The 12,954-nt window shown below is 45.0% G+C and overlaps 1 protein-coding gene across 3 annotated transcripts in view; it reads right to left on the bottom strand.

Annotated features, from left to right (window-relative positions):
• ARFGAP3 (ADP ribosylation factor GTPase activating protein 3) overlaps window positions 1-12,954 on the bottom strand; it is a 325,192-nt gene that overhangs the window by 89,166 nt on the left and 223,072 nt on the right. The gene's annotated exons all lie outside the window — the stretch shown is intronic.

The raw sequence follows: 12,954 nt of genomic DNA, 5'->3' as shown, positions 1-12,954 counted from the left end.
TGATCTATAACCTGTCGCTAAAATCATCTGTAGTACCTGAAGACTAGAGGGTGGCCAATGTTATGCCGATTTTTTAAAAGGGTTCCAGGGGAGATCCAGGAAGTTACAAACCGGTAAGCTTGACTTTAGTACCAGGCAAAATGGTAGAAACAATTATAAAAAATAAAATTGTGGAACACGTAGACAAACATGATTTAATGAGACAGAGGCAGTATGGGTTCAGCCGAGGGAGATCTTGCCTCAACAATTTGCTTGACTTCTTTGAAGGTGAATACACATGTGGATAAAGGTGAGCTGGTTGATATTATGTATCTAGATTTTCAGAAAATTAAAGAGTCATGGGATAGGAGGCAAAGTTCAGTTGTGGATTAGGAATTGGTTATCGGATAAAAAACAGAGGGTAGGGTTGAATGGTAATTTATCTCAATGGAGGAGAATAAACAATGGAGTGCTGCAGGGATCTGTACTGGGACCGGTGTTATTTAACTTATTTATAAACGATCTGGAAATTGTAACGACGAGGTGATTAAATTTGCAGAGGACACTAAACTGTTCAAAGTTGTTAAAACGCATGCAGATTGTGAAACATTGCAGGTAGACCTTAATAATAATAATAATAATAACAGTTTATATACCGCAGAACTGTGAAATTGGAAGACTGGGTGTCCAAATGGCAGATGAAATTTAATGTGGACAAACGCAAAGTGATGCATATTGGGAAGAATAATGGATGCTAGGGTCCACCTTGTGGGGTTAGCGTCGAAGAAAGGGATCTGGGTGTCATTATAGACAATACAATGAAACCTTCCGCCCAATGTGTGGCGGCAGCCAAAAAGCAAACAAGATGCTAGGAATTATTAAAAAAAAAAAAAAAAAGGGATGGTTAACAAGACTAAGGATATTACAATGCCTCTGTATCACGCCATGGTGCAACCTCACTTGGAGTATTGCAATCAATTCTGGTCTCCTTTTCTCAAGAAAGATATAGCGGTACTAGAAAAGGTTCAAAGAAAGCAACCAAGATGATAAAGGGGATGGAACTACTCTCATATTAGGAAAAACTAAAAAGGTTAGGGCTCTTCAACTTGGAAAAAGAGAAGGCTGAGGGGAGATATGATTGAAGTCTACAAAATCTTGAATAGTGTAGAACGGGTACAAGTGGATCGATTTTTCACTCTGCCAAAAATGACAAAGACTAGGGGAATACGCAATGAAATTGCAGGGAAATACTTTTAAAATCAATAGGAGGAAATATTTTTTCACTCAGAGAATAGTTAAGCTCTGGATCACGTTGCCAGAGGTTGTGGTAAAAGCGGATAGCGTAGCTGGTTTTTTTTAAATAATTGTTTCTACTATTTTGCCTGGCACTGAAGTCAAGCTTACCGGTCTGTAATTTCCTGGATCTCCCATGGAACCCTTTTTAAAAATTGGTGTAACACTGGCCACTCTCTAATCTTCAGGTATTACAGACAATTTTAGCGACAGGTTACAGAACACTAACAACAGAGCAAAAGTTTCATTTTTGAGTTCTTTCAGTGCCATTGTTTAACTTGGCATTGGCTTAATATGTCTTCCAGGTTCACCCAGGTTTCTTTTAATTCCTCTATATCATCATCCTTGAAAACCATTTCCAGTTCAGGTAGATCTCTTACATCTTCTTTTGAAAAGATTCAAGAAAAGAATTCATTCAGTCTCTCAGCTATGGCCTTATTCTCCCTGAGCATCCCTTTTGCTCCTTGATCAGTGCATCTTGATCTTGATCAGTGCAGGCTTTGTAAGGAGTAATCTGAAATTAGGAGTACATAATCAGTTTTAAACCCCTTTCCTTACTTACTTTACTATTAATTATGTAGTTCCATTTTCTGATTTATTTAGTTTTAATTTCCTTTTAAATTTTACTATATATAAACCACATAGATGTTTTGCCTATGCGGTATCAAATGTTGAATAAACTTGGAAACTCGATCATCCAACAATGTACCTAAAAAAAAATTTACTATGAGTTTTTGCTTGTTTAGTAAGTTTCTCTTCATATTATTTTTAGATTTCTTTATCAATGCTTTGCATCTAACTTGCCAGTGCTTATGTCTCTTCTTATTTTCTTCATTTAGATCCAGTTTCCATTCTTTACAGGATTTTTTTTTTTCTCTAATTACCTCTTTCATTTGAACTTTTAGCCATGGAGGCATATATTTCTTCTTCTTTCCACCTTTGTTTATATGTGGAATACATCTGGTCTGGGCTTCCATAATGATATTTTAAAATAATGCCTCTACCTGGTTTACAGTCCTAGCCTTTGCCACCGGTCCTTTTAGCTTCTTTTAAACCATTTTCATCATTTTATTATAGTCATCCTTTCAAAAATTAAATGCCACTTACTATGGTAGATTTCTTTAGCGAGGTCACTCCAGATATCAGCTCAAATATAATCATGCTATGATCACTGTTTCCCCGTGGACCCAACAGTTATCTCCTGTACTATGCTTAGCATTCAACTAAGGACCAAATCTAAAATAGCTCCCCCTCTTGTTGGTTCGTGGACCAGTTTCTCCAAGAAGTAGTCATTTCTGACATCTAGGAATTTTATCTCCTTAGCACTTCCTGATATAACATTTATCTAATCAATGTACCGGGCTGTACCGGGCTATGGTGCGCCCGCATCTGGAATACTGTGTACAGTACTGGTCACCGTACCTCAAAAAGGACATGGCAATGCTTGAGGGAGTCCAGAGAAGAGCAACTAAACTGATTAAGGGTATGGAAAACCTTACATACACTGACAGACTGAAGAAGCTGGGGCTGTTCTCCCTGGAAAAGCGGAGACTCAGAGGAGATATGATAGAGACCTTCAAGATCCTGAGGGGCATCGAAAAGGTTGACAAAGACAGATTTTTCAATTTGAAAGAAACCACAAGAACAAGGGGTCACTCGATGAAATTGAAGGGGGACAGGTTTAAAACAAACGCAAGGAAGTACTTTTTCACACAGAGGGTGGTGGACACATGGAACACCCTTCCGGAGGCCGTGATAAGAAATAGCACAGTACAGGGTTTCAAGGATGACCTGGATAGGTTCCTGGAAGACAAAGGGATTGAGGGGTACAGATAAGAGCAGTGGAAGGTTTAGAGATAACTGTAGAGGTAGGCAATAAAATTAGTCAGGGACCGCTGACCAGGCAATATGCCTGATGGGCCGCCGCGTGAGCGGACCGCTGGGCTGGATGGACCTCTGGTCTGCCCCGGCGGAGGCGACTACTTATGTACTTACTTACTTATGTACTTATGTACTTATAATGTTGGGGTAACTGAAATAAAAAATTACACTACCGAATGGCCAAAGGAACCCAACCCCTGCCAATCTTACTAAATATAGATGAAAAGTGAAGAAAAACTCAGTTCAGTTTCATAGGTCAGGAACAAACTTCACTATACTTAAAAACAATCCACAAATAGCCAAAAATTAAAAATGGAGTAAAGACCTCAGTTCAGCTTCATGGGTTAGAAAAAACTCCACTATACTCAAAAACAGTCCACAAATGGGAATAAAAACAATATTTGCAAGGATAATCAACTCACAATGTCAAACAGTTCATTCCAAAAACCAGTGATCAAAATTGGACTTAGCTATATTTCACCGCTCTGTGCTATCCAAACTGCTGCTTCAAAACTCGACTGAAATCCATTAATCTATATCTGCAGTTAAACACCAAGCTGGAATGCACGAGACCACACTCGAAAGGGACTCCCCATTTTGCTAATATTTGCATCGGGGGTATTCCATTCACTTCACAGTTCAATGGCGATCTGATCCACCAATGCCAGCAATAAACCACTTCCTGTTGAGTCTGCATTCTGCCTTCTTGTTTGCATCCAATCAGCACCTTTCCTCCAAAAATTAAAAGAAAAAAGACAAAAGCTCACTCCCCCAAAAAACCAGATTAAAAAATGCCGACCACTCATTGCGTATATTCAACCTCTAGGTTGTATAGTATTCAGATCATAAATCCAGCATTGTTACCGCTGTTGCAAAAAAAATGGCACCAATTCCCACATCTTAAAGGCTGCCTATGCTGCTCTAAAATTATACATCCCATCCTATATGTGTTTAGACACAAATGATGCTCTAGTAACCGAGTTTTAAACAGGTGAGATGTTTGACTCATATATATCAACTGAGAGGGACACAATCATATATATCACTCCACTTGATTGACAATTTGTATATTCTCTCAATGGATATGTCCTCTGAGATATATCACACAGTGTCTATACTAGAGAGTTGCACGGGGACAGAAATCCCACCAGTCCCTGCCAAAGTCCCACCCGTCCCTGTGAGGAATCCCACCCGTCCCGTGAGGAATCCCTCCGTCCCTACCCGTCCCTATAAACTACAGAAATAGTTATTTCATTTAATTATGCTACTGAATTAAAGGCTCTGGTAGAAACCCATTTACAAATAAGCAAAAAGACTTTATTAATTTGGAAATATTAACTGGGAAGAATACATACTTTGTAAACGGGTTTCTATCAGAGCCTCTAATGTTTATAAATTTTTATCAACACAACTAATATACTACTTTATCCTAAAGCAAAAAAAAAAAAAAGAAATAGAATTTTTTTCCTACCTTTGTTGCCTGGTTTCTGCTTTCCTCATGGTCTCATTCAATTCCTTCCATCCACTATCTCTCTTCTCTCTGCGTCTTCCATTTGCTCTGTTACTGTGCCTCTCCCTTTCTCACCCCTTCCAAACTGGTCTGGCACCCATCTTCTTCCCTCCGCTCCCCCCATAATCTGGCATCTCTGTCTTCTTCAATGCCAGCGTCTTCTCCCCACTCTCTTTTCCCCATTTTCTTTCAGTGTCCTTCTCCCCCCCCATCTTCCCCATGTCCTGTCAGCGTCCTTCTCCCCCCTCTGTCTTCCCTAAGTGCTTTCAGTGTCCTTCTCCCCCCTCTGTCTTCCCCATGTCCTTTCAGTGTCCTTCTCCCCCCTCTGTCTTCCCCATGTGCTTTCAGTGTCCTTCTCCCCCCTCTGTCTTCCCCATGTCCTTTCAGCGTCCTTCTCCCCCCACCTTCCTCATGTTCTTTCCGCATCCTTCTCCCCCTCTGTCTTCCCTATGTCCTTTCAGCGTCCTTCTCCCCCCCCCCCCCCCCGTTTTCCCCATATCCTTTCAGCGTCCTTCTCCACCCCTTTGGCTTGCCCATGTGCTTTCAGCATCCTTCTCCCCCCCGTCTTCCCCATGTCCTTTCAGCGTCCTTCTCCCCCCCCCACACACACATCTTCCTCATGTCCTTTCAGCGTCCTTCTCCACCCCTTTGTCTTCCCCAGTGTTTTAAGCGTCCTTCTCCCCCCTCAGTTTTATCTTAAGCGTCTTTTCCTCTCCACTCCACCTTTCCTCCCTTTCTCCCTCCTGGCCCTTACCTTTGTGGTGCTTCCCCGCCCGACTGACAACAGAACAAGCCCGGTCCGACAAACCTTCCTGCCCTGTAGCCGCGAATCTAAATTACCTTCTTACAGCAGCTGGAGTATTGAAGCTGCTGTAAGAAAGTAATTTAGATTAGCGGCTACAGGGCAGGGAGGTTTGTCGGATCGGGCCTGTCGTCGGTCGGAGGAAGCGCCACAAAGGTAAGGGGACCTGGCCGGCTGTGCACCCCCCTATGGCTGCACCCGAGGCGCACCGCCCTCCCCGCCCCCCCTTGGTACGCCACAGCCGATCGGAACAGAAGTCTTCCCAATGTCAGCGCTGACGTCGGAGGGAGGGCTTTGCTTAAGCCCTCCCTCCGACGTCAGCGCTGACATCATGGAAGACTTCCGTTCCGATCGGCTGTGTGCTGCGGTAGAGCAGGTAGGGAGAAGACGAGTCATGCATCCAACCCCGCAGGAACCCCACGACCCTTGGAGGCGTCCCCACGGGATCCCCGCGACCCTCGGAGGTGTCCCCACGGGATCCCCGCGACCCAAAGGGGGAACCTGCGGGTCCCGCGGGATTCCCGTCGTCCCTATTCCCGTGCAGCTCTCTAGTCTATACTTAAAATGGTCACGATTAAATAGTTTTTGCTCAATGCCAAACTAGTCACATCATGGTAATGCTAAGCATGTCATTCAAATTACTATTTCTCACATAAGAAAAAAAACATCCACCAAATATGGATGCATCTTAAGCACAGCCCTGTAAGGGTGAATAGCTAGTTGAATTTGTGCTCTCATGACCTAGTATACCATAACACAAATGGTGATACTTCAAACCATACTTCAAACTGTATCCTTGGGTGACTGGAATTAATGAAAACCGCAAATTGTCACTCAAGGCAATTTGAAGTATGAATTACAAAAAAATCACCTTTCTAGTGGAAATTGCTGAGACACCCTTTGAGACAAATTGGGTATAGAGCAGTCACTAATCGTGGCCAAGGCTTTATTTATTTATTTATTTTTGAAACTAGATCAAAACCCAAAGAAAAGGATCTAAGATCTAGAAGGGGGAAGGGAAGGAGCGACCCGGCTGCCAGAGTGTGATACTCCAGGGACTTCAGAGACTCCTATGGACCTCAGTCCCAGTCCAGCAGCCAGTAAATCAAATTAACTTTTTTTTCAAAACAAAAATCAATAGGGAATTCTCATCCCCAGGAAGGAATCAAGACCTCAGGGATACTGCACAGGCTTATCACATCTACCATCTATTGAGACTGACAACAGACTGGCTTCCAGGGGACTGAACAGCCCACTTCTAGGTCAAGTCAAAGCTCAGTGGTTCTTAAGTCTCCATCTGCTGGTAGAAGTGCATAATTAATTAATTTAAAAATGTATATACCACATAAAACTATGTGGTATATCCATCTGTGCCGATCTAAAGGGACTATCAAGAAAGGTATTACAACCAGAACGAAAGGTATTACCAAAGCTCAGTGGTTCTTAAGTCTCCATCTGCTGGTAAAAATGCATAATTAATTAATTTAAAAATGTATATACCACATAAAACTATGCAGTATATCCATCTGTGCCGATCTAAAGGGACTATCAAGAAAGGTATTACAACCAGAACGAAAGAAGTTATCCTGCTGTTGTATCGGACGATGGTGTGCCCGCATCTGGAGTACAGCGTCGAATATTTGTCGCCGTACCTTAAGAAGGATACGGCGATACTCAAGAGGGTTCAGAAAAGAGCGACACGATTGATAAAAGGTATAAGAACATAAGAACATAAGAAGCGCCATCTCCGGATCAGACCTTCGGTCCATCTAGTCCGGTGATCCGCACACGTGGAGGCCCTGCCAGGTATACACCTGGCTTACCCTATAGCCAACCATATCTCTATATGCCTCTCTCAAGGAGATATGCATCTAGTTTGCCCTTGAAGCCTAGGACTGTCGATTCTGCAATAATCTCTCCTGGGAGAGTATTCCAGATGTCAACCACTCTCTGTGTGAAGCAGAACTTCCTGATATTAGTCCTGAACTTGCCCCCCCTTAGCTTCATTTTATGTCCTCTTGTCCGTGTCAAATTGGACAATGTAAATAATCTTCTCTGCTCTATTTTGTCGATTCCTTTCAGTATTTTGAAGGTCTCGATCATATCCCCACGCAGTCTCCTTTTCTCAAGGGAGAACAATCCCAGTGTTTTAAGTCGATCCTCATATTCCAGTTTCTCCATACCCTTCACTAGTTTAGTTGCTCGCCTCTGCACCCTCTCCAGCAGTTTTATATCCTTCTTTAGGTAGGGAGACCAATGTTGGACGCAGTATTCCAAGTGTGGTCTGACCATTGCCCTATAAAGCGGCATTATAACTTTCTCCGATCTACTCGAGATTCCTTTCTTTATCATGCCCAACATTCTATTTGCCTTCTTTGCCGCTGCCGCGCATTGTGCCAACGGCTTCAGGGTCCTATCTATCAGTACACCCAGATCCCTTTCTTGTTCACTTTTTCCCAGAGTTGCACCTGACATTCTGTACTCGTATTCCTTATTTTTACTGCCTAAATGCATTACCTTGCATTTCTCCACATTGAACTTCATCTGCCATTTCTCCGCCCAGTTTTCTAACCGACACAAATCGCTCTGGAGTTCCTCACTGTCCTCCTGCGATCTGATTTCCCGGCAGAGTTTTGTGTCGTCTGCAAACTTGATGATCTCACTGGATGTTCCGTTTTCCAGGTCATTGATATAAATATTAAAAAGGATCGGCCCAAGTACCGAGCCCTGGGGTACACCACTAGTCACTTTCTCCCAGTCGGAGAACTTCCCATTTATGCCCACTCTCTGCTTCCTATTTTCCAGCCATTTGCCTATCCATCTTTGTATATCTCCCTCTATGCCATGGCTTTGTAGTTTCCTGAGAAGTCTTTCATGTGGAACTTTGTCAAATGCTTTCTGGAAGTCCAAGTATATTATGTCCACCGGCTTTCCACTATCAATTTGCTTGTTCACGGTCTCAAAGAATTGGAGTAAATTCGTCAAACACGATTTCCCTTTCCTGAATCCATGTTGACTGGGTTTCATCAAGTCGTGTGTGTCCAAGTGCTGAACTATGCTATCCTTGATCAGTGATTCAATCATCTTGCCGGGGACAGACGTAAGACTCACAGGTCTATAGTTGCCCGGTTCTCCTCTCGATCCTTTTTTGAAGATTGGCGTGATGTTCGCTTTCCTCCAGTCGTCTGGTATCTGACCAGTTCTGATTGACAGGTTTGCAAGTTTTTGCAATAACTCTCCGATTTCAACCTTCAATTCCTTCAAGACTCTCGGGTGAATTTCATCCGGTCCAGGGGATTTGTCACTTTTAAGTTTGTCGATCTGGTAGTATATCTGATCTAAGTTCACTTCAACTGTGGTGAGGCTGTCCTCTATTTCTCCTGTAAACAATTTCTCCGCTTCAGGTATTGTTGAGGTGTCCTCCTTCGTAAAGACGGACGCAAAGAAGGAATTTAGTTTGTCTGCGATTTGTTTATCTTCCTTGATGTACCCTTTTCTTCCCTTGTCGTCCAGGGGTCCCACTGCCTCTTTTGCAGGTTTTTTCCCTTTCACGTATCTAAAGAAGGGCTTGAAGTTTTTAGCCTCCCGGGCTATTTTTTCCTCATAGTCCTGTTTTGCATCCCTCACCGCCTTGTGACATTTCTTCTGTTTATCTTTATGTTTGTTCCAGGCTTCGGTTGTCTTCGTGCATTTCCATTTTTTGAAAGAGTCCTTCTTTTCTTTTATGGCTTCCTTCACCTGTATGGTAAGCCATGCCGGTTCTCCTTTGCCTTTAGTTCTCCGATCTTTGGAAATCCTCGGAATGTAGAGATCTTGTGCTTCTGCAATAGTATTTTTCAATAGGCACCATGCCTGATCGACTGTTTCAAGTTTGTCCACCATCTTCTCGAGTCGTTTTGTTACCATGGCTCTCATGCAATCGTATTTACCCTTTTTAAAGTTTAAGGTGGTGGTTAAGGTTTTGGCATGTTTCCCTTTCCCGATGTCAAGTTTAAAGTTGATTACATTGTGATCACTCGTTCCCAGTGGAACCATGACTTCTACTTCTGTTATCGGTCCTGTGAGACCATTTAGGACCAAGTCCAAGGTGGCGTTGCCTCTTGTCGGCTCTTTTACCATTTGCTCCAGGAAGCAATCCCCTAGCACCTCCAGGAACTTGGCCTCCTTGCCGCAGTTGGAGGCTCCTAGTTTCCAGTCTATTCCTGGGAAATTGAAGTCTCCCAATATAACTACATTGCCTGTCTTGCATACTTGTTTGATTTCCTCCATCATTTCTGAGTCAGTGACCTCCGCCTGTCCTGGGGGACGATAGTAAAGGCCAATTTTTGTATCTGCGCCATTGTGACCAGGAATTTTGATCCAGAGGGACTCCAGCTTCTCTTTCCTGTCTGTTGTAATCATTCCAACAGAATCTATTCCTTCCTTAACATATAGGGCAATACCTCCACCTTTCTGCCCTTCTCGATCCCTTCTATATAGTTTGTATCCCTGTAGTACTGTGTCCCATTTGTTTTCTTCATTCCACCATGTTTCTGTTATGCCAATGATATCCATGTTCTCATGTCTTGCTATCGTCTCTAGTTCTCCCATTTTGTTTCCTAGACTTCTAGCATTTGTATACATACATCTAAGTTCCCTTTGTGTTACCTTTTTGGACCTTCTACTCTTGGCTGTCCTTACAGTCTCATTTACGGTATCCTTTACTGCTCCTGTGTTGTCTCCCATGTTTGCTGTGTGGTCATCCCCTCCTGTGTCTGAGTTGTCCCTTCCTGCTTGTTCTCTTTTGTTGGCTGTGAGGTCGACCTCTCTTGTGTATGAGTAGTAGTCCTTTGTTTCTACGTCGGGACATCCTGTTGTCCGTGCCATCGACCGGTGGTCGACTGTCGGCTTTCCCCTGTCCTTCAGTTTAAAGCCTTCTCTATTGCTTTCTTCATGTTGCCTGCCAAAACTCTTGCTCCTTCCTTGTTGAGGTGTAGTCCATCCCTTCTGTAGTACTTGCTTTTTCCCCAGAACGCCGTCCAGTTGCGCACGAAGTCAAAACCTTCGTCTTCGCACCATCGTCTCATCCAGGCGTTGATCACTTGCAATTCCCCTTGTCTCTTTCCATCTGCTCTTGGTACAGGGAGGATTTCAGAGAAGGCCACCTTCACCTCCCTGATCTTCAATTGTCTTCCGAGTGAGCGGAGCTGGCCCTTCATCTCTTCCCTGTCATACTTCCGCCCGCTCACATCATTTGTTCCCACGTGGATAAGCACAGCTGTGTCCACTCCCCGTGCTCCATCTATGATCCTGGAGATCCTGTTGGTCACATCCTTTACTCTTGCTCCAGGCAGACAGGTGACGACCCTGTCCTCTCTTCCTCCTGCGGTGTGGCTGTCCACGTGTCGTATAATGGAGTCGCCTACAATGATCCCCATCTTCTTTATTCGGGAGTTCCTTGGGGGGCGTAGGTCCACGTCCTTGGAGTAGGGCCAGTCATCTTCCTCCAATGATACTTCTTTGGATGGGGGGACATCTTCCTGTGCTCTCACTATTCCTCCTGGTGTGCGGTTGTCTCCAACCTCGTCTTCTTTTTCTTCTGTGTTTGCATGGGTGTCTTCTCTCCTCACATGGGTTTCCTGAGTACAGATTTCCAGCCCTGGGATCTCTACATGGTGCTGATGGGCTTCCTCTATGTACATTTCTAGATCCTTGACCTCGTCGTTTGGGCTGTACTCCACTAGAATCTTCTCCTGTGCTCGGATTCTGTCTTCGAGTTCCATCACTGTTCCCTCTAATAGTCTTACCTGACATTTCAAGCTATCCATCTCCATGCATCGATTGCAAATGTATGCCTGGATCCCCGAAGGGAGGTAGTCATACATATTGCAGTCGATACAGAAGACAGGAAAGCTCATCTTCTGACTTCCTTGGGCTTCCATTTCGTGGTTCACTCGTGGGTTGTCTGAGTGATTTGTTGTGACCTACTGCTGCTCTTTTTCCTACTGATCCTACCTCCCCCTTACCTTCTGACTTCCTGACTGCAGTCTTCCTATTTGAGTGAGTCTGTTTGTGTTACAGTGCCTGTGCCTTTGTGTGCTTGTGTCCCTTGCCTGCTGCTTCCTTGTGTTGCTTGCCTTGTTGTCTCTCTCGTGTGTGCTGTCTCTGCTCTACCTCACCTTGATTGTATGTGCGAGGTTGGTTTATTTTGTGTCTGTCTCCTCCTTATCTTTTGTGCTTGTCAGTTCCTTACCGGTCTGTTCTCCTCTGGTGTTCTTGTGAGTAGCGCTCGTCCCTTGCAAGGCCCTTCGCAAAGGCGCTCTCGCTAAGGCGAGCGCCTTTACCGCGCCGAACGGCTGGGCGCTGTTGGCTCCTCCCCTTTTCAAGGGGGAGTCCGGCGCTGCCTGTGACGCGTGGGGGGGGCGGAGCGAACTCTCGCCGCTACCCCGAGCCTACTGTCCTGCTACTTTCTGCTTGCTTCGGTGCTCGGCACCAACGCTGCCTGTCTCCTCTGCTTCCTGCTCCCCTTCTCTCCTCGGCACCGCGTGTGCCGCGCTGGCTCCTCCCCTTTTCAAGGGGGAGTCCGGCGCTGCCTGTGACGCGTGGGGGGGGCGGAGCGAACTCTCGCCGCTACCCCGAGCCTACTGTCCTGCTACTTTCTGCTTGCTTCGGTGCTCGGCACCAACGCTGCCTGTCTCCTCTGCTTCCTGCTCCCCTTCTCTCCCTATCAAACCTATCAAAGTAACCGAGCTGCTCATAACTGAGCACTGTGACGAGTGGGCTGGAGGAACTTCCAGCTTCAATTCTCACATGGTAGGATAATGCCTGAGAGCACAGAGGCTTTTCCTGGACTGCTGTTCTCATGCAGAGAACCAGACTGCCAGAGAAACTGAATGGCATGGAACAATAGCATGGAATTGGACTTTCTATCCTCCCAGCCTATGTCACATTTAACATTCTGGTCCATCTCTGTATCCTTGTCTGGTCAGGACACATGTTGGAGAGAGATCCCCTGCACCACCACCTCTGTTGTGCCGAATGCAGACATTGGGGACCCTCGGCAGTTCAGATAGGCATTCCACATAAGGCTCACAAAATCAGGGGTGAAGCATTGTAATGAAGGTCTTCAGGACCCTGCAGGGAACTCCTGCAGGTCCTCCTGGGCTCTTCGATAACCATGTATCTGCGCTTAACCAATGTACCTTCCAAGGGCACTGGAGAGGGTCTCTTCCCTTGGGATTGTGCCTCCTGCGGTTCCCCAGCCCTGGAGGACTGAGGAGGCTGATCCCAAGGTTCTCACCCCTCCCCTGTGCAATCCACCACACAGGACATGGATACCCCTCAGCCGGCCATCCAGCGCAAAACTGGCATGATATAAGAGGGTAAGAAGGCCTGGGGGGGTCTATCCCTATTGATTTTAAGTAAAATCAAAGTGTTTTGAGGCAGATGGAGACCTTAGATAAAAAGGTCATTTAAAATCCAAAATGGCTGCCACCAGCAAAATAGTCTG

This window comes from Geotrypetes seraphini, chromosome 7 (assembly GCF_902459505.1).
Source record: "Geotrypetes seraphini chromosome 7, aGeoSer1.1, whole genome shotgun sequence".
Taxonomy (NCBI): domain Eukaryota; kingdom Metazoa; phylum Chordata; class Amphibia; order Gymnophiona; family Dermophiidae; genus Geotrypetes; species Geotrypetes seraphini.
Note: the sequence above shows the minus strand (reverse complement) of the source record. Positions and strands in the feature narration are given on the sequence as shown.